Raw genomic sequence first — 22,231 nt, 5'->3', positions numbered from 1 at the left:
ATACATATGTATGTATACATATGTATACAATATGTATATGTATATATACAATATAATGTATATTTAAATACTATATATACAATATATACAATGCAATATATTATATTATATATTATATACAACAAATGTATATATATATATATGTGTATATATATATTATATACAACAAAATATAGTGTATTTGTTGTTGCTCAGTCACTAAGTCATGTCTGACTCTTTGCAATCCCATGGATTGCAGCACTCCAGGATCCCCTGTCCATCACTATCTCCAAGAGTTTGCTCAGACTCATATCCATTGAGTCAGCGATGCTATCCAACCATCTCATCCTCTTTTGTCCCCTTCTCCTCTTGCCCTCAATCTTTCCCAGCATCAGGGTCTTTTCCAATGAGTTGGCTCTTGGCATTAGGTGGCCAAGGTATTGGAGCTTCAGCATCAGACCTTCCAATGAGTACTCAGGGTTGATTTCCTTTAGGATTGGCTGGTTTGATCTCCTTGCAGTCCAAGGGGCTCCCAAGAGTCTTCTCCAACACCACAGTTCAAAAGTATCAAATCTTCCATTCTCAGCTTTCTTTATGGTCCAACACTCACATCCATACATGACTAGTGGAAAAACCATAGCTTTGACTACAGGGAACATTGTTGGCAAAGTAATGTCTCTGCTTTTTAATACACTGTCTAGGATTGTCATAGCTTTTCTTCAAAGGATCAAGGGTCTTTGAATTTCATGGCTGCAATCAACACCTGCGGTGATTTTGGAGCCCAAGAAAATAAAGTCTATTTCTGTTTCCATTGTTTCCCCATCTATTGCCATGAAGTAATGGGATGAGATGCCATGATTATAGTTTTGTGAATGCTGAGGTTTAAGTCAGCTTTTTCACTCTCCTCTTTCACCTTCATCAAAAGGCTCTTTAGTTCCTCTTGACTTTCTGCCATAAGGGTGGTGTCATCTGCATGTCTGAGGTTATTGATATCTCTCCCAGCAATCTTGATTCCAGCTTGAGCTTCATCCAGACTAGCATTTCTCATGATGTACTCTGCATATAAGTTAAAAAAGCAAGGTTACACTATACAGCCTTCATGTACTCCTTTTGCAATTTGGAACCAGTCCATTATTCGATGACCAGTTCTAACTGTTGCCTCTTGATTTGCATACAAGTTTGACAGGAGACAGGTAAGGTGGTTTGATATTCGCATCTCTTTCATGATTTTCCACAGTTTGTTGTAATCCACACAGTCAAAGGCTTTAGAGTAGTCAGTGAAGCAGTAGCAGATGTTTTTCTGGAATTCTCTTATTTTTCTATGATCCAATGGATGCTGGAAATTTGATCTCTGGTTCCTCTGCCTTTTCTAAATCCAGCTTGTATCTGGAACTTCTTAGTTCACATAATTGTGGGAATTATAAATGTGAAAAGAGGAGGGCAGCTAGAGAGAGAGGATTAAGCAGTAAATAAAGAGGGGACAGGGATGAAAAGCAGATGCAAAAGGTGGTTCAGACATCAACAAGCAAAACATCTGTGGAGGAAAGAACTCATCTTTGAACACAGACAATTAAGTGAATCTGAGGCCACTCTTCCTGTCCAAGCAGCAAGGAGCTCTCAGCAAGTTCCTCCCCTCCCGGCCCAGAGAGGAATCTTATACCCCAGGACTATGCACAGTCACTGCCTGGTCACTGGGGTTAGCACAGGAGATGCCCTCTGTTTGCTTCTCCTGCTTTTAGACATTTTAATCACTCTGCAGGCATCACTACACAAGAGCCCTGTGCTACTGCTACTTATATATACTACTGCCCCTACATGAAAACCAGTCTTACGGTATCTGTAACACACTCTACCTATGAATAGAAGTGGGCACATTCTGGGAAGACTGCCAGCTTTGGCACTAAGAGAGTTAAATATCTCCTAATTGGAACACAGTGACACCAAACAAAAGGGCATTTTACAAAAAATCCACCTACAACTGAAGCAATTATTTGTCCCCAAACCTTGATACTTCAGATGCTGACGACGGCCTCTGACACCTTCTCAATGGCCATGGGGAAGTAGAAGGTGCTCGAAAACCTCAGAGCCTTAAACAGCGTCACCACCACAAACACTTGGCTGGCTGTGATCAGGTTGTCAAGGAGCTCATTGGTGATGAAGGTGACAAAAATTATAATTTTGCTGACAGCAAAAAATGATGTTGAATTCATGTCCCTAAAGTAGGAAATTCTCAGAATCTTGGAAATTTCCTTCCTGAAAAAAAGAGTAGGAAAGAGGTTTTAAAAGAAGCATCAACATCCAAGGCATGAATTCAAGTCCTCACATGGAGACACTACACAGTGCACGCCTGGGGCTCCGTCCCAACACCAGGATGCACACTTCATCATCACTTCACTCTTCGAACTAAACAGAGGCTTCACTTCACATTTTTAAACACTGTTAGTCAACTGAACTGGGTTTGAACATTCTTTCAACAAGCATCATAACCACAAGTCCTGGGCCAGGCTCCCCACTGATGACAGAAAGACAGTCTGTCCCCTCCAGGAGCTCATGAACTTGTGGGGGAAGAGAATAAAAGACCCCAAAATTGTGAGGCACCAAGACATTAGACAGAGGTAGGCACCATGGCCCCTCTGGAAGCACATGTCCTGGCTATTGTAAACAGTGCTGCAATGAGCATTGAGGTGCATGTGTCTTTTTGAATTCTGGCTTTCTCAGGGCATATGCCCAGTAGAGGGATGGCTGGGTCATATGGCAGATTTATTCCTAGTTTTCTAAGGAATCTCCAGCATCTTTTCCATAATAGCTGTGCCAATTTGCACTCCTACCACAGAGCAGGAGGGTACTGTTTGTAGACTTTTTGTTGATGGTCATGCCTACCAGTGTGAGGTGATACTTCATTGTAGTCTTGATTTGCATTTTTCTAAGAAAGAGTGATGTTGAGAATTTTTTCCTGTGTTTATTGGCTATCTGTATGTCTTCAGAAGCATATATAATTTTTCCTTTAAGATGGTAAATGGAACAGCAGGTTAAAATGACATATCCCCTCTTCCACTTAACCTTCCTGCCACATGTGAGGTGTGGAGTTCATAGTATTTAAGTTCATCTTCATTTGAAAACTTCGTAAGACTTCTAATTTCAGCCAATAAAAATAGGGGGAAAAGTACAAAAATATGGTGTGATATGTATAAAAACTTACCTTCTCAATCTGGTAATAAGGTCTATAAATAGATGAGTGCCCCCAAGCATACATTTTTATTGTTCTGATGCCAGTTATAACTTCACTCATGGTCCTGATCCTGTCATCTGTGAGAGCTGTGGTCTTACTCCTGAGGGGATAGACATGAGAGATGAGACTTAATGACCACAGCCCAACATTCCTCAGCAGCAGCAGCAGGGGGCACAGGGAGGGACCAGGAATCAATGATTCCCTACAGCTCTTCTGTGCTGACATCATAGGCAGGTCCTTCTCAAAGTGAAAATGGAGAAAAAGACTTCTAGAGGTCAACCATTCAGCCTAATTCAAGGAGTAACTTGGGAACTCACAGTACTGGCTGAGGAAGACCCAAAGTAAGTCAGGTATAAACTCTCTGCCCAAGGAGGTCGCAGCTGGGCAGGGAAGGCAGAAAGACACTGAATCTAATGGGAAGACAGTGTCTGTGCTGTGATAAAATAGGAGAGAAGTTCTGGGGAGCAGAAAAGATGGGACTGTTAATTCTACCAGGAAAGCAGAACAAGAAGAAATTCAGAGACCTGGTAGCACTGGAACAGGGCCTCGAAGGATGAGTAACATCTCTTCACAGCAGACAGGAAAGGAAATTGCAAATAGACAAAAATATCACATGTAAAGTCATAAAAAAAAAAAAGAAGAAGAAGAAGAGAAATCTCAAGGGAAAAAAAAAAAAAACAACTTCAAAGAACACAACACCTCCACCACCTGACAGCCTGGACAATGACCCACCTCCAACCCTCTGGGACCTGCTTCAGGTCTATCTCTTCGCCATTAGCTCCTTTATCACCAGCCACTGTTCTATCACATATTCTGCTGGGACTGTGGGGCTTTACAAAGACATAGTTAACTAAGATTGACCTTGTCCTTGAGGCATTTATAAGTTAATGGAAACACTGAATTAAAAACAAGACAAGAAAATAGGTACCTGAAAATTGCTCTAGCATAAGAATAACAAAAATACATGCAGCTAAATTTGAGCCTATAGGATTATTACTATTTAATAAAGTTTACAAAATGTCAATGTAGGTACACTCTGCTCAAGGACACTCCACTTATTCAGCTATGGTAGTGGGAGGAGCCAGTGAGTGCCATCTCCTTTCCCTCTTCAAGATCAGCCTTCAGCTTAAGGCTGGAGCCTCCACCTGCAAAGCCTGAAGGGTCTACAATGCACTCAAAGAAGAGACCAGAGAAGGCACTGGTTTTGTTTTTGAACAGAAGCATCAAGCAGATGCTGCATGTTACTAAGCACTTATCACCTATTTTTTAAACCAGTGTTTCTCTTACCGGAGTGATGAAAACAACATCCCGAAGCAGCTTTGCAAAAGCAGAATGATGAGAACCACCATCGCAGCAAGACACGACATTCCTATTTCCATCCAGAGCAGGGCAGTCACTGCGACAGCCTACAGTGGCCCCACCCACAGATAGTGAAGAACATCCTTACCATTAAAGAGAAAGACAAGCCTTCTTAGGACTGCATACAATAAAACCAGTAAGGACACAGTGTAGAAAGAGTCTGCTCTGAAGGAACAGACAGGAATCTAAACAGAAATTATCTCAGTGAGTTTTACACCTGCTGAAGCAGATATCCAAACTTCCACCCCAGATGACGCTGTTCTGGGGCAGCACAGGGCCAGCCTCAGGGACATCCAGGGAGAACCCGACCAGCACCACTGACGGATGATGTTGATTTTGTCCAAAACATAGATGAGCTCAGGGCTTCCCCAAATTCTCTCTGTCCCAAAATTCAGCCCCTATCTTCCCAGAAGAGCCTATATTATGGTACCTACCACACTTGTGATAACTGCTTGTGCATTTACCTTTTGGACAGGCTGTGGCCTTTCCAGGGCAGAAATTAAGGCTTATTCATCCTTCAAATTAAGTAGAGGCCTTACGTCATGTTTCATGAGTGAATAATTGAAGAAGTGAAAGTGTTAGTCACTTAGTTATGTCCGACTGTTTGCAGCCCCATGGATTATAGCCCCCCAGGCTCCTTTGTCCATGGAATTATCCTGGCATGATAACTGGAGCAGAGTGCCATTTCCTTCTCCAGAGAATGTTCCTGACCCAGGGATCAAACCTGGGCCTCTTGCATTGCAGGTGGACTCTAGCTCTTACCTGGAGCCACCAGGTAAGCCCCCAAACTTAAAGGCCAGGAAAAGAGGACTGTTCTATGCAGGAAAGAGAACTGTTCTATGCAGATCTGGCCAACAGCTGCAACACCCTGGAATCGTGATCTATTCATAAGGTAAGTGTGAAATGGGTATGATGGAACAGCAGAGAGGAGGTTGTGCAAAGCTGGAGACCACTCACTTGGCATTATTCCTCCAAGGCTCCCTATGCAGCAGCACTGAACAGGGGGCAGGGGAAAGAACAATCCCTGCCCACCAGGCCTTCATCATCCAGAGAGGGAGGAAGACAGTTCAGGCAGCAACACTGACACCACATGCCAAGAAGGGCCACTACGAAACTTCTATGGAGGACCTCTACAAACACTAACCAAGCTGTCCAAGAACACTACTGCCTGCCTATTACTGAAGTATATTGCAGACAATGTCAGAAAAACAAACTTCTCATGTACAGGACAAAACATATTATCACATCTAAGCTGCACACAGAGGAAATGAGAGTTGGATAAAGAGAACCCTTGTCTTATGCCCTCAACAGAACACTGACCCACACCAAACCCTGGCACCTGACATCCCAATAAGCTAAATCCATTAAGAAGAAGGATGGGGAATGAAAGAGGATCCCTCAGGGGCAGCTCACCTGATCAAACATGTTCACATCGTTGGACAGCAGGTTGACTATCTGGCCTGTGGTGGTCTTCCCCATGGCTGAGCTACTCAGGAGAAGTGACTGAAATGAGAGAAAGATACAGAGAATCGATTCCTACAGTGATACCAAGTCAGTCTGAGAACATAGCAAAATGGAGTGCATTTTCATGGGGTCATGTGTGGTGTCAGGACGAGCAGGATGATGCCTGACAGCAGGGCTTTGGGGACCCATGTTCATCCTTAGATGATTCAATGTGGCAGCAGCCCTGCCTACAAGGAGCAAAGGTAGGAGCAGGAGACAGAAGCAAAACCCTCCACACCATTTCTCAGTGAACTCGGACCTGTCCGAAGGATAATTGAATGTACGTTTAGACTTACAAGCCAACTAAGTAATTTTCAGCCAAAACCTAAATGGCATATTAAAAAGCAGAGATATCATTATGCCAACAAAGGTTCATATAGTCAAAGCTATCTTCTTTCCAGTAGTCATGTACTGATGTGAGAGCTGGACCATAAAGAAGGCTGAGCACTGAAGAATTGATGCTTTTGAAATGTTGTTCTAGAGAAGACTCTTGAGAGTCCCCTGGACAGCTAGGAGATCCAACCACTCAATCCTAAAGAAAATCAACCCTGAATACTCATTGTAAGGACTGATACTGAAACTGAAGCTCCAATACTTTGGCTGCCTGATGCCAAGAGCCAACTCATTGGCAAAGATCCTGATGCTAGGAAAGGTTAAGGACAGGAGGAGGAGGGGGCAACAGAGGATGAGATAGTTGGATGGCATCCTTGACTCAATAGACATGAGTTTCCCCAAACTCCGGGAGATAATGAAGGACAGGGAAGGCTGGTGTGCTGGAGTCCATGGGGTCACAAAGAGTTGGACAGGACTTAGTGACTGAACAACAACAAGATGAAAGAGGAGAGGCCGCCTTAAGGAAAGAGATTAGGGGACTTGGACTATAAATCTGGTTGGTCATTGATACCAGGTGTGACACCACTTAAACACTTTGGTCTTAGTTTCCTCATTCTAAAACTGATCAGTATAACAGTCGAAATACTAATCCTGTGAGGAATCTGTGTTCTTAATGCCAGTCTGCTGACATTACAAAAAAAACAGACTGTGCTGTAAAATCCCTTGATTTGACAAAAAGCTCAGAAAAATTCCCTAGAACTGAGAAACCTGAACAGACCACCTTGAGTTATTTCAACAGACCATAACCTGGAGCCACGGATCCAAATGAAATATCATGGTTCATAAATCCTTTCTATTTAGTCTTCAGATCAGTCGCTCAGTCGTGTCTGACTCTTTGCAACCCCATGAATCGCAACACGCCAGGCCTCCCTGTCCATCACCAACTCCCGGAGTTCACTCAGACTCACGTCCATAGAGAAAGTGATGCCATCCAGCTATCTCATCCTCTGTTGTCCCCTTCTCCTCTTGCCCCCAATCCCTCCCAGCATCAGAGTGTTTTCCAATGAGTCAACTCTTCACATGAGGTGGCCAAAGTACTGGAGTTTCAGCTTTAGCATCATTCCTTCCAAAGAAATCCCAGGGCTGATCTCCTTCAGAATGGACTGGCTGGATCTCCTTGCAGTCAAGGGACTCTCAAGAGTCTTCTCCAACACCACAGTTCAAAAGCATCAATTGTTCGGCGCTCAGCCTTCTTCACAGTCCAACTCTCACATCCATACATGACCACAGGAAAAACCATAGCCTTGACTAGACGGACCTTTGTTGGCAAAGTAATGTCTCTGCTTTTGAATATGCTATCTAGGTTGGTCATAACTTTCCTTCCAAGGAGTAAGCGTCTTTTCATTTCATGGCTGCAGTCACCATCTGTAGTGATTTTGGAGCCCAGAAAAATAAAGTCTGACATTGTTTCCATTGTTTCCTCATCTATTTCCCATGAAGTGGTGGGACCAGATGTCATAATCTTCGTTTTCTGAATGTTGAGCTTTAAGCCAATTTAGTCTTCAAGTTAAACAGAAAAATCAATGCTCAAGAGAAAATGTACAATGATGCAGCTACAATGGAAAAGAGTATGGCATTTCCTCAAAAACCAAACATGAAATTTGTACAGAGCATAGCAATTCATTTACCAGAATGTACTCAGAATAACTTAGAGCATGAATTAGACTGGTTATTTGGGCAACCCTGTTCATAGCACCATTATGTACAATAGTCAAAAGGTAGAGACAACTCAAATGTCCACTAACAGATAAATAGATACACAGTCAGTCAGTCAGTACTCAAACTCAAGTCCATCGAGTCGGTGATGCCATCCAACTATCTCATCCTCTGTCATCCCCTTCTCCTCCTGCCTTCAACCTTTCCTATAATCAGGGTCTTTTCAGTGAGTCAGTTCTTTGCATCAGGTGGCCAAAGTATTGGAGTTTCAGCTTCAGCATCAGTCCTTTCAATGAATATTCAGGACTGATTTCCTTTGGAATGGACTGGTTGGATCTCCTTGCAGTCCAAGGGACTACCAAGAGTCTTCTCCAACACCACAGTTCAAAAGTATCAATTCTTCGGCACTCAGCTTTCTTTAGAGTCCAACTTTCATCCAAACATGACTAATGGAAAAACCATAGCTTTGACTAGACGGACCTTTGTTGGCAAAGTAATGTCTCTGCTTTTTAATATGCTGTCTAGGTTGATCATAGCTTTTCTTCCAAGGAGCGAGCATCATTTAAATTCATGGCTGCAGTCACCATATGCAGTGATTTTGGAGCCAAAAATAAATAAATAAACTCTCTCACTCTTTCCATTGTTTCCCCATCCATTTGCTATAAAGTGATGGGATCAGATGCCATGATCTTAATTTTCTGAATGTTGAGTATTAAACCAACTTTTTCACTCTCCTCTTTCACTTTCATCAAGAGGCACTTTAGTTCTTTGCTTTCTGCCATAAGGGTAGTGTCATCTGCATATCTGAGGTTATTGATATTTTTCCCAGCAATCTTGATTCCAGCCTGTGCTTCATTCAGCCTGGCATTTCTCATGACGTGCACTGTGTATAAGTTAAAAGAGCAGGGTGACAATGTACAGCCTTGATGTACTCTTTTCCCGATTTGGAACCAGTCTGTAGTTCCATGTCTGCTTCTAATTATTGCATACAGATTTCTGAGTAGGTAGGTCACGTGGTCTACTATTCCCATTTCTTCAAGAATTTTCCAGCTTGTGGTAATCCACACAGTCAAAAGCTTTGGCATAGTCAATAAAGAAGAAGTAGATGTATTTCTGGAACTCTCTTGCTTTTTCCATGATCCAGCATAGGTCAGCAATTTGATCTCTGGTTCCTCGGCCTTTTCTAAACTCACCTTGAACATTTCGAAGTTCATAGTTCATGTACTCTTGAAGCTTGGCTTGGGGAATTTTGAGCATTACTTTGCTAGCATGTGAGATGAGCGCAATTGTGGGGTAGTTTGAACATTCTTTAGGATTCCCACTCTTTGGGATTGAAATGAAAACTGACCTTTTCCAGTCCTGTGGCCACTGCTGAGTTTTCCAAATTTGCTGGCATATTGAGTGCAGCACTTTCACAGCATCATCTTCCAGGATTTGAAATAGTTCACCTGGAATTCCATCACCTCCACTAGCTTTGTTCAGAGTGATGCTTCCTAAGGCCCACTTGACTTCTAATTCCACGATGTCTGGCTCTCGGCCAGTGATCACACCATCGTGGTTATCTGGGTCATGAAGATCTTTTTTGCATAGTTCTTCCAGATTGATTATATTCTTTGCAGCCAAAGATGGAGAAGCTCTATATAGTCAGCAAAAACAAGACCAGGAGCTGACTGTGGCTCAGATCATGAATTCCTTATTGCCAAATTCAGACTGAAATTGAAGAAAGTAGAGAAAACCACTAGACCATTCAGGTATGACCTAAATCAAATTTCTTATGATTATACAGTGGAAGTGAGAAATAGATTTAAGGGACTAGATCTGATAGAGTGCCTGATGAACTATGGACAGAGGTTTATGACATTGTACAGGAGACAGGGATCAAGACCATCCCCATGGAAAAGAAATGCAAAAAAGCAAAATGGCTGTCTGGGGAGGCCTTACAAATAGCTGTGAAAGGAAGAGAAGCGGAAAGCAAAGGAGAAAAGGAAAGATATAAGCATCTGAATGCAGAGTTCCAAAGAAGAGCAAGGAGAGATAAGAAAGCCTTCCTCAGAGATCAATGCAAAGAAATAGAAGAAAACAACAGAATGGGAAAGACTAGAGATCTCTTCAAGAAAATTAGAGATACCAAGGGAACATTTCATGCAAAGATGGGCTCAATAAAGGACAGAAAGGGTAGGCACCTAACAGAAGCAGAAGATATTAAGAAGAGGTGGCAAGAATACACAGAAGAACTGCACAAAAAAGGTCTTCATGACCAAGATAATCACGATGCTGTGATCACTCACCTAGAGCCAGACATCCTGGAATGTGAAGTCAAGTGGGCCTTAGAAGGATCATTACAAACAAAGCTAGTGGAGGTGATGGAATTCCAGTTGAACTATTTCAAATCCTGGAAGATGATGCTGTGAAAGTGCTGCACTCAATATGCCAGCAAATTTGGAAAACTCAGCAGTGGCCACAGGACTGGAAAAGGTCAGTTTTCATTCCAATCCCAAAGAACTGCTAAGTTGCTTCAGTCGTGTAAGACTGTCTGACCCCATAGATGGCAGCTCACCAGCCTCCCCCCTCCCTGGGATTCTCCAGGCAAGAACACTGGAGTGGGTGTTTCCCACTTCCGTCTCCAATGTGTGAAAGTGAAAAGTGAAAGTGAAGTCGCTCAGTCGTGTCCGACTCCCAACAACCCCATGGACTGCAGCCCACCAGGCTCCTCTGTCCATGAGATTTTCCAGGCAATAGTACTGGAGTGGGGTGCCATTGCCTTCTCCAATCCCAAAGAAAGGCAATGCCAAAGAATGCTCAAACTACCTCACAATTGCACTCATCTCACAAGCTAGTGAAGTAATGCTCAAAATGCTCCAAGCCAGGCTTCAGCAGTAAGTGAACTGTGAACTTCCAGATGTTCAAGCTGGTTTTAGAAAAAGCAGAGGAACCAGAGATCAAATTGCCAACATTTGCTGGATCATCAAAAAAGCAAGAGAGTTCCAGAAAAACATCTACTTCTGCTTTATTGACTATGTCAAAACCTTTGACTGTGTGGATCACAATAAACTGTGGAAAATTCTGAAAGAGATGGGAATACCAGACCACCTGACCTGCCTCTTGAGAAACCTATATGCAGGTCAGGAAGCAACAGTTAGAACTGGACATGGAACAACAGAATGGTTCCAAATAGGAAAAAGAGTACATCAGGTTCTATATTGACAATCTGCTTATTTAACTTATATGCAGAGTACATCATGAGAAACGCTGGGCTAGAAGAAGCACAAGCTGGAATCAAGATAGCCAGGAGAAATATCAGTAACCCCAGATATGCGGATGACATCACCCTTAAGTTAGAAAGTGAACAGGAACTAAAAAGCCTCTTGATGAAAGTGAAACAGGAGAGTGAAAATGTTGTCCTAAAGCTCAACATTCAGAAAACTAAGACCATGGCATCTGGTCCCACCACTTCATGGGAAATAGATGGGTAAACAGTACCAGACTTTACTTTGGGGGGCTCCAAAGTCACTGAAGATGGTGATTGCAGCCATGAAATTAAAAGACGCTGACTCCTTGGAAGGAAAGTTATGACCAACCTAGACAGCATATTCAAAACAGAGACATTACTTTGCCAACAAAGGTCCGTCTAGTCAAGGCTATGGTTTTTCCAGGGGTCATGTATGGATGTGAGAGTTGGACTGTGAAGAAAGCCGAGTGCCAAAGAATTGATGCTTTTGAACTGTTGTGTTGGAGAAGACTCTTGAGAGTCCCTTGGACTGCAAGGAGATCCAACCAGTCCATTTTAAAGGAGATCAGTCCTGGGTGTTCTTTGGAAGGACGGATGCTAAAGCTGAAACTCCAATACTTTGGCCACCTTATGCGAAAAGTTGACTCATTGGAAAAGACTCTGATGCTGGGAGGGATTGGGGGCAGGCGGAGAAGGGGACGACAGAGGATGAGATGGCTGGATGGCATCATCAACTCGATGGACGTGAGTCTGAGTGAACTCCAGGAGTTGGTGATGGACAGGGAGGCCTGGCGTGCTGCGATTCATGGGGTCGCAAAGAGTCGGACAGGACTGAGCGACTGAACTGAACTGAATATGTGCAATGTGATGTTTTGATGTAAATAAACATTGGGTAATAGTTACAGTAGAAAAAGAAACAAACATACGTCATCATCACATGTAGTTACCCTTTTGTATGTGTGGTGAGAACATTTAAGATCTACTCTCTCTGAAATTTCAGCTATAAAATACAGTTATATATTTTTTTTCCCCAGAAAAATGTAAACAGCCCAGGGCAAAGAAACATCCAAGATCAAGTTTATAAAGAGCCCTTAGGTTCATAACACTGGTGTATCTGTGTCAATTCCTTTATAAAAACACTGAAAATCCTTATTTTTTTTAAACTAGTTAAGACCAGGGTAACCTATGGAATAATTCTGTGGCATTTCTCAATACAAAATCACTGAACACATTAAATCGGGTCTTATGAAAAGTGCTAAAATGCATTCTTAAGAACAAAGAAACATTGAATGAATTAAATAACTTGAATGAATAGCAACAAATTATCACCAAAATACTAAAAACAGTATATGATTTCAAGTTTCATCCCAACATTCAGCCCTATTCTTTAATACCATTATAAACAATCATCATTATAGAATATAGTGAGTGAGTCTATATTTGGCATGGATTCCATTTATTTATTTATTTATTTATTTATTAGTTCACACAATTATATTCAATATGATTAGATGGGTCATTTAAAAATATAATTGTTTCCTTTCTCAAATACATTTTTTTTGCTCCTAGACTGAATTTTATAAATCCAATCACTGAAGTTTACTTTTAAATACAACTTCAATGTAAAAGAAGGTTTTAATGAACAACAGAAGTTCCACAAATACAGCTATGAGATTTAAGTATGAAAACATTGAAAACCAATTTGATAATCAGAATCCATTACAAGCTGAGTGGATATTATGCAACAACCTGTGGATAAAAGTTATCAAAGGCAGTTCTGACCCGATCTCAACACAAAACTTTTCATTATTTACTGGTAAAGTTTGCTTAAATGACAACAACAAAATTGGCCTGATGCAAATAGCAAGCCTCTCTAGGAAGATGTAAATGATCCCAGTTACAAATCTTTAGTTTTCAGAGAACTTTCCCAAAATGCTTCTGATGCTTGAGGGGAGGTACACACCGTGGTACCAAGCGACACTCACCTTGCGGTAGATCATATGGCACACGGCTACTCTCAGCCTCATCCCCACACGCTGCATGTGATAGAAGTACAAGTGGTGCAGAACAGCCCACACGAGCACACAGGCGCTCAGCCCTGCCGCGTAGCTGTAAGCTTCGTGCAAAGCAAGCAGAATCATTGGGAACATAGTTTTCAATATAACTAACCATTTTCCCCAAAAACATGGGTTGAACTACTTTGGAACCTTTCTGAAGGAAAAAAAAAAAAAAAAAAAAAAACCTTAATTAGAAATACAAGTCATACCAGTTTTTCTTAACACAAGCTTTACTTTTATTATTAGCATGTTAAAAAGCCATCTTGAAAAAAGGCTATATTCATGGCTAATCTAAAAGAAAAGTACACAGATCCACTATCTCAAAGAAGACAAGCAGACAACAGTTTTAGTTTTAACGTAAGCCAAAATCTTACATTCAAAGACAATAAAGCCTTAGTATTGGGTTGGCCAAAAAGTTCTTTTGGTTTTTAAGTAATAATAAAAGGCACATTTTCACCAAGAATTTAGTTGAACAACCTTTTCAAAGTTCTGTTCCATTACCTTCTTCCATTTTTCAGGCAATTTCCTAATTCCATCTTCCGAAAACTTTGTATCTTTTTGAGGAAAACTTTGTATCTATTTCAGGTGCCTTTTACAGTCTTCCAGAGATTTAAAATTTTCTTCCAGTAGGAGAATTTTGTAAAAAAACAAAATACATGGAAATCTGAAGGTGCAATGTCTGGTAAATATAGAAGATGAGATAGATCCTCCAGGTCAGGCTGTAACAGTTTCTGCCTGGTCATCAAAGAAACATGCGGTCTTACATTATCCTGATGGAAGATAATGCATTTTCTGTTGACTAATTTCAGACACTTTTCATCAAGTGCTGCTTTAAGTTGATCTAATTGGGAGAAGTACTCCTTTGAATTAACTGTTTGGTTTTCCAGAAGAAGCTCATAATAGAGGGCTCCCTTTCACTCCCACAATATACATAACATCAACTACTCTGGATGAAGACTGGACTTTGGTGTGGTTGGTCATGGTTCATTTCACTTACCCCATGATCCCTTCCATTCCACATCAGTGTACAGTATCCACTTTTCATCACCCATCATAATTTGTTTTTAAAAAGGAGCATTTTAATAATAGTTACATTTCAGTAGAGAATTGAGTGTGGAAATATGGTCAAGAAGGGTTTTTTGCCCCCTGCTTAACTTAGATGGAAAACAAACAACAAAGTGATTAACATAAACAAAATGGTAAAATGACTTTCGATGTTTTTTTGCATATTTTGAGAATGTTGGCTATCTCCCACATGATATAACATTGATTGTTCTCAATCAATGACTGGATTTGATCTCTATCAACTTCTACTATCAACTGGTCTACTCAACTGTGGAACATCATCCACCAAGAAACCTCCAGCACAAAACTTTTCTTTTTGGGGGGCTGTGTTGAGTCTTCTTGCAGTGCACAGGCTTCTCTAGTTGGGAATTGCCTGTTTAGTTGCCCTGGGGCATGTAATACCTTACTTCCATGACCAGAGATCAAACTCATGACCCCTGCATTGAAAGGCAGACTCTTAGGACCACCAGGGAAGTTCCCAGATGGGTTTTCCTTTGAGAGTTCTCTACTGTCTGTACAAAGTTGAGGCACCCACACACAAGAGGAAAGGAAGGAGAATCCAAAGCTCAAAATGTGAAGCATAACTAAAAAGCATTTTCTGTTCAACCAACTAGTGCCTGCTCAAATTATTTATGGAAAGCTCACTCCATCTCTCAAATGGATGAGGCACTGAAGCCCTACACTCCTGTCTTGCTCTACACACACATGCTCACAGGCTGTAACACCTGTCTTACCTTCCACAAGGTCACAGGAGATTTCATCTACTCCAGAGAAGAGAAGACCATTTCAGTCAGTTCAGTCGCGCAGTCATGTCCAACTCTTTGCGACCCCATGAATCGCAGCACGCCAGGCCTCGCTGTCCATCACCAACTCCCAGAGTTCATTCAAACTCACGTCCATCGAGTCAGTGAATCCATCCAGCCATCTCATCCTCTGTCATCCCCTTCTCCTCCTGCCCTCAATCCCTCCCAGCATTAGGGTCTTTTCCAATGAGTCAACTCTTCACATGAGGTGGCCAAAGTATTGGATTTCAGCTTCAGCATCAGTTCTTCCAATGAACACCCAGGACTGATCTCCTTTAGAATGGACTGGTTGGATCTCCTTGCAGTCCAAGGGACTCTCAAGAGTCTTCTCCTACACCACAGTTCAAAAGCATCAATTCTTTGGTGCTCAGTTTTCTTCACAGTCCAACTCTTACATCCATACATGACCACTGGAAAAACCATAGCCTTGACTAGACGGACCTTTGTTGGCAAAGTAATGTCTTTGCTTTTGAATATGCTATCTAGGTAGGTTATAACTTTCCTTCCAAGGAGTAAGCGTCTTTTAATTTCATGGCTGCAATCACCATCTGCAGTGATTTTTGAGCTCAGAAAAATAAAGTCTGCCACTCTTTCCCCATCTATTTCCCATGAAGTGATGGGACCAGATGCCATGATCTTAGTTTTCTGAATGTTGAGCTTTAAGACAACTTTTTCACTCTCCTCTTTCACTTTCATCAAGAGGCTTTTTAGTTCCTCTTCACTTTCTGGCTTAAGGGTGGTGTCATCTGCATATCTGAGGTTATTGATATTTCTCCTGACAATCTTCATTCCAGACTGTGCTTCTTCCAGCCCAGCGTTTCTCATGATGTACTCTGCAGAGAAGTTAAATAAGCAGGGTGACAATATACAGCCTTGACATACTCCTTTTCCTATTTGGAACCAGTCTGTTGTTCCATGTCCAGTTCTAACTGTTGCTTCCTGACCTGCATATAGGTTTCTCAAGAGGCAGGTCAGGTGGTCTGGTATTCCCATCTCTTTCAGAATTTTCCACAGTTTATTGTGATCCAAGGTCAAAGCCTTTGGCATAGTCAATAAAGCAGAAACAGATGTTTTTCTGGAACTCTCTTGCTTTTTTGATGATCCAGTGGATGTTGGAAATTTGATCTCTGGTTTCTCTGCCTTTTCTAAAACCAGCTTGAACATCTGGAAGTTCACCGTTCACATACTGCTGAACCTGCATAGGAACCTGGAATGTCAGGGTCATGAATCAAGGCAAATTGGAAGTGGTCAAACAGGAGATGGGAAGAGTGAACGTCGATATTCTAGGAATCAGCGAACTAAAAATGGACTGGAATGGGTGAATTTAACTCAGATGACCATCATTTCTACTACTGTGGGCAGGAATCCCTTAGAAGGAATGAAGTAGCCATCATGGTCAACAAAAGAGTCCAAAATGCAGTACTTGGATGCAATCTCAAAAACGACAGAAGGATCTCTGTTCATTTCCAAGGCAATCCATTCAATATTATGGTAATCCAAGCCTATGCTCCAACCAGTAATGCTGAAGAAGCTGAAGTTGAATGGTCCTATGAAGACCTACAAGACTTTTAGAACTAACACCCAAAAAAGATGTCCTTTTCATTATAGGGGACTGGAATTCAAAAGTAGGAATTCAAGAAGACCATGTAGTGGAAGAATTATGAGTAACATGATCATATCAGAGCAAGATGCCCAGTTTTCAAGAACACAAAGGCTCACTGCTACATTTCCAGCCCCATCATTCACCCTAGAAGTGCTAAAACCTTAAGAAGAGCCCCTCACATTATAGATTATAAAACACACTGTTTATAGAGTTTACTGAGATATAAATCTGCAGGCTTACACAGAGAAGCAAGAATGTCAAACTACACAAGGCAGTCCCAGCCCAGATACGATCAAGGGAAGTCCATTGCTGCAGGCTACAAACCTGGGGATATCCACCAGAATCCCAGCAGTAACACCTGCCATCCCAAAGTGTCCTAAAACTGTGATTCTCTTTGGGAGTCACCGCTGTCTTTTACTCAGCTCTCTATTTGGTCCTAATATCGTTGTAATTACAGGAAAAGTATGAGTAATGCCACCTACTTAAAGAACACTGTAAATGCAACAAATCCAGCAGGGAAAAAAAAAAAAACTGCAAAATAAAGGCAGGTCATTACTGCCTAAATGTCTCGATTTTTCTGCTGAGAGATAGAATTTAATATGCCAGTTGAGCAAACAGCCTCACTAAGGAGCAATGCCAGTCCAGGGCCTATAACTTCTACTCTTCTGTCTGTTCCTGATTCTAACCCTCCATTAGTGAGGTAAAAAAAACAACCGAGAAAGTATTCACTATCAAACTTGATACTAGGGGCTCTCCTGATAGCTCAGTTTGTAAAGAATCCACCTGCAGTGAGGAGACCCCTGTTTGATTCCTGGGTTGGGAAGATCTGCTGGAGAAGGGATAGGCTACCCACTCCAGTATTCCTGGGCTTCCCATGTGGCTCAGCTGGTAAAGAATCCACCTGCAGTGTGGGAGACCTGGGTTTGATCCCTGGGTTGGGAAGATCCCTTGGAGAAGGAAAAGGCTACCCACTCCAGTATTCTGGCCTGGATAATTCCATGGAGTGTATAGTCTATGGGGGTCACAAAGAGTCAGACACAATTGAGAGACTTTCACAAACTTGAAACTAACCAAATTAAAACTTTCTGGATAAGCAGGGAGAAGATCAAAAATTGTTCCCCAAACCATTCATCTTTGACATCAGTCTAAGTTTGATCTGTGAATATTCTTTCCACAAACCAATTGAGATTAGAGTTCTTACTCCTTCACAGGAATTCTTCACAACTGTGAAACCATAAAGGACTTTTAAAAGAGTCCAATACAATATGACAACATTCGTTCAAGTTTCCACAGGAATCTCAGGGTATAAGAGAGACAGACAGACATTTCTTGGTGCAGTCCCTGGTATCAACTTTCTGAAAGTACTTGACTTTTGGGCCCTATTTCCTGCTTCTTAGGGGGACTTCTCAGAGGGTTAAGTGCTAAAACTTCCCTGTCAGTATAGTTTCCCTAGTCAGTTACATTTCTACATGTACTTAAAAGGTTTCTTACCCAACTCCACCATCTCCACTTCATGAGAAAAATTAAGAAAACACAGAAAATGGAAACAAACTATCAAAGAAAAAAAATGCTTGAGTGAACTATATAAGCAGAAAATAATGAGCTTACGGAAAAAAATGAATAGACAGTTTATCTTCAGAAATGGGGGAACACGTGACAAAGAGTAGAGCTGAGAAAGATCCAGAGCTAAGGAGGAAAAGCAGTGAATCTGGGAAAATAATAACCATTAGGATTCTAAATATAACTTCACTCCTCCTGACACAGTGGTCTTCATCCTGACTGCAGCTTAGCATCACCTGGGAGGGGTTAGGAGTACCCTGAGGCCTGAAACCCAGCCTGCAGAAACTGATTTAGGTTCAAATGATTAGAGAAGGAGCCTGAAGTTCCCTCTCTGTTGGGGGCCGGCGTGAGGCACTCCGCCCATGGCAAAGGTCATGAGGAAGGAGGCTTGACATACGCAAAGGCGGGATCGAGCCTCAGGAGTCCCCCTGGAAATCCTCAAGTATCTACCCCCATAACCAGAGCCTGCCTACTTTACTACTTTGTGCTCTCACCTACACCTCTGACTTTACGGGGGGCTGTCCCCCACCACCTCTTTCAGAGAAGGAGTTAACTTAGAGCTCCAGTTAATAATAATTCCTGGGAGTGATAGGAGTGTTTCAACCTACAAACTCCTCTGAAGGTTCTCTAGCCTGCCTGACAGGCTTGTCCGGCCACATGTGATTGCTCACAGCCTCCCAACTGTGAGAGGCACGAGGTGCTTTAAACCTTCTAAAAACAGGTTCCTTAGAAAAGTTAGAAAATTATTAGTATAAGTATAATGGGCTGATTAGAAATTGTATTGGTGAAGGGTTTTTTCATTTGTTGAGCCAATGTTTACTGCTAAGTCTCCACATCCCCTGCCCTTACACACATTAATGAATATATAGAAGAAATAAGTATTAACCTTTGATATTAATCACGTTAGACCTTAGGCTAAGTAAATTCTTTCCTTAACTAAAACCCACTACACCCTCACCCTATCGGAATGTAACTTTATTTGGGTGGCGTCTGTTTTAAGAATAATCACCCCTGGAGAAATAAGTGTCCTGGTTGACTGACCGCTGTCACAAGGAGAGGGTCGTAAATTGTCAGCAGGCCCCCTGGCCAGAAGACGATGTAACACCCCTAAGACCTCTGTATACATTTGTATGAAGCACCTGACTTTGATAAAAGTCAGGACTGCTGACCCCGTGTGACTTTTGCATAACATCTCAGTGTATAAAAGTAGACCATGGAAAATAAAGAATTGGGATCAGTTCCTCGAAAGACTGGTCTCCCCATGTCTCTCTCTCTCTCACTCTGGTTGAGTCTCCATCTGGAGCGCGGAACCCACCAAGCTTACTAATTATGCCTGGGCTTCTAAGATCCGACCGGGGAGGCCTCAGTGTCTCCTCTCCTTCGGGAGAACGGAAGGACGCCTGTGGCCTACATAAGTGGTGCAAACTTCTTGTCTTGAAGTTTTATTGGTCCCCCGCGTAAACCAAGCTACTCAGCCTCTTTTCTCCACTGAATTTTCCTACTGAGCTATCCTCATTCTATTACTCTTTATATCCTTAATTAACGTTTAATTAAGCAGTTGTTTCCTGACCCTCGCCTACGCCGTCTCTCCTTCGAATACCCTGGATCAGCTGGGGCTGGACCCCGGCACCTCTCCCTAGAAGATGCTGGATGCAGAAACTAATCCCATGTAAGCATCTGCTATTCTCCTGTATCATCAGGGCATCTGGACGTGGAGGGGTCATGAACCTGCTCTGAAGGACTTACAAATGCCACAGAGGGTTTTAACCAGAGTTCCATGTTACATATCATGCTTCTAGGAAAATTCCTTATGAATCCAAATTCTTGAGACTCCAATGATGAAATTCAGACCTTTCATTTGACACTACAGAAAAAAGTAAATGTTTATAAAATACTATATCTACAAAATAAAAACATGAATCAAAATTTGTAATGTTACCTCTAAAAGCGGAGGGAGAATTAGAATGGAGCCAACAAGGATATCAGACTTCCTTAAAAACAGCCTCTTCTGTTGATAAAGTTTGAAAACATTATCAGTTCAATTCAGTTCAGTCGCTCAGTTGTATCCGACTCTTTGCAACCCCATGGACCACAGCACACCAGGCCTCCCTGTCCATCACCAACTCCTGAAGTCTACTCAAACCCATCTCCATTGAGTTGGTGATACCATCCAACTATCTCATCCTCTGTTGTCCCCTTCTCCTCCTGCCTTCAATCTTTCCCAGCAAAATATTATACAGAATTATAATTATAAAACAATAAAGTTTTAAAAAGCAATTCCTAAAATTTCAGAGTGAAATGAAACAAAAGTTATATCCATCCAGTAGGCTGAGTTATACAAAAGAGAATTATTAAAAGTGGTTGTAAAAAAATAATTTGAAAACACATTCCCTGTATGATATGCCTAAGGACAATATGAACAGCAAAAAAATACAAAAAGCTTCCAAAAGTCACATTATGGTTAATAGTGTTGATACTATAAGATTTTTAAATGAGTAATTATGTTGATATCATTGAGAACTGGGATTAGGCATGGCAGAAAAGAGAACAGATAGTGAAAGAAAACAGATACCAATCTAAGAGTTAAAAGATAAAGTTAAACCCTACTGTCCTGAATCTGATTTAGATTGAAAATACCCATATAAATTCAAGGTTTGTTTACTACAAAAAATGTACACTAGCTTTGTCCAATGACAAAGCTGAGAAACAACAGACAACTCAACAGCAAGGAGCACCCCTAATGCCCAGACCATAGTCTCTAAATACCATTTCCCACTGGAAGGAGCCATGGCTGCTTGGGGAAACGGAGATTCCAGGGCTGGGGCAAATTTGTACTTAAGGGTGAGCAGCTTTTTTGTGTGTAAAGATAAACTAGAAACATCTTGTCACATCAGAAAGCAAAAAAATTAGCAAGGATTTCTATAGTATGCACAAAAGACAGGAGTCTTGGGAAGAGACGCATTCTATCCTTAATGGCAGAAGCTGGTTTCAAAAAGGGCTTAGAAAACTCATTGCTGTTTATAGGCCATTATGGCTGAATGAGATCTCTTGAGAAAAGTCACTTCTAAAAGTCAACTTTTCTGGAAAGTAATTAAAAGTTTCACTTCTAAGCAGGATTTTGATTTTTTCATCATTATGAAAGCAATCTTTTAAAAAAGAAGTCATCTATTTCCTTGATTTTTTAAAGAAAATGGATTGAGGGGGATTGGAGGATGAGTGAAATAGGTGAGGGAGATTAAGAGACACAAACCAGTTATAAAATAAATAAGTCGTGGGAATGTAATGTACAACATAGGTAATACAGTCAATAACATTGCAAAAATGTGTATGGTGACAGAGGATAACTAGACTGATCAGAGTAATCATTTAATAATGTACAAAAATACTGAGTCACTACAATATACACTTGAAACTAATATAATATTGTAAGTCAATCATACTTCAATTTTTAAAACTTTTTTTAAATAAGATCATAAAAATACAGATTTTTTTTAAAAAATGAATTGAAAAGCATCACCCTCATATATGTCTCAAGGTCGTCACTGTGGATATTAATGACATCTGATGGTTCATGCTAAGCTCTCAAGAATCAGAAGGGCAGGTGTGCTCTGCAGGTCCCTGTCTGCTTGGCTCAGTGCCTCTCCTCCTCTCCCTTGCTGTGTAGTCCTCAGTGGTTGCTCTGAGCCCACATATCTCTGCCACCAGCAGCCACTCCTCAGCCTCCTGGGTGGAGCAGAAGTGAGGGATACAAGAAGAAAGGGTTGGGAAATAAATGCAAAGATCACTCAGCTCTCC

At 41.5% G+C, this 22,231-nt stretch overlaps 1 protein-coding gene across 1 annotated transcript in view; it reads right to left on the bottom strand.

The window, feature by feature from the left end:
* LOC129624636 (ATP-binding cassette sub-family C member 4-like) overlaps nt 1–13,549 on the bottom strand; it is a 364,051-nt gene extending 350,502 nt beyond the window's left edge. The window contains exons 1-3 of the mRNA XM_055542792.1: nt 13,334–13,549; nt 5,981–6,070; nt 1,983–2,232 (exon numbers count right to left, since the gene is read on the bottom strand). The gene's annotated coding sequence lies outside the window, so the exon portion shown is untranslated. The remainder of the gene's footprint in view (nt 1–1,982; nt 2,233–5,980; nt 6,071–13,333) is intronic.
* Nucleotides 13,550–22,231: the final 8,682 nt, after the last annotated feature.

Source organism: Bubalus kerabau, chromosome 12 (genome assembly GCF_029407905.1).
Source record: "Bubalus kerabau isolate K-KA32 ecotype Philippines breed swamp buffalo chromosome 12, PCC_UOA_SB_1v2, whole genome shotgun sequence".
Lineage (NCBI taxonomy): Eukaryota > Metazoa > Chordata > Mammalia > Artiodactyla > Bovidae > Bubalus > Bubalus kerabau.
The sequence above is the reverse complement of the archived record's forward strand: the minus strand, read 5'-3'. Positions and strand labels throughout refer to the sequence as shown.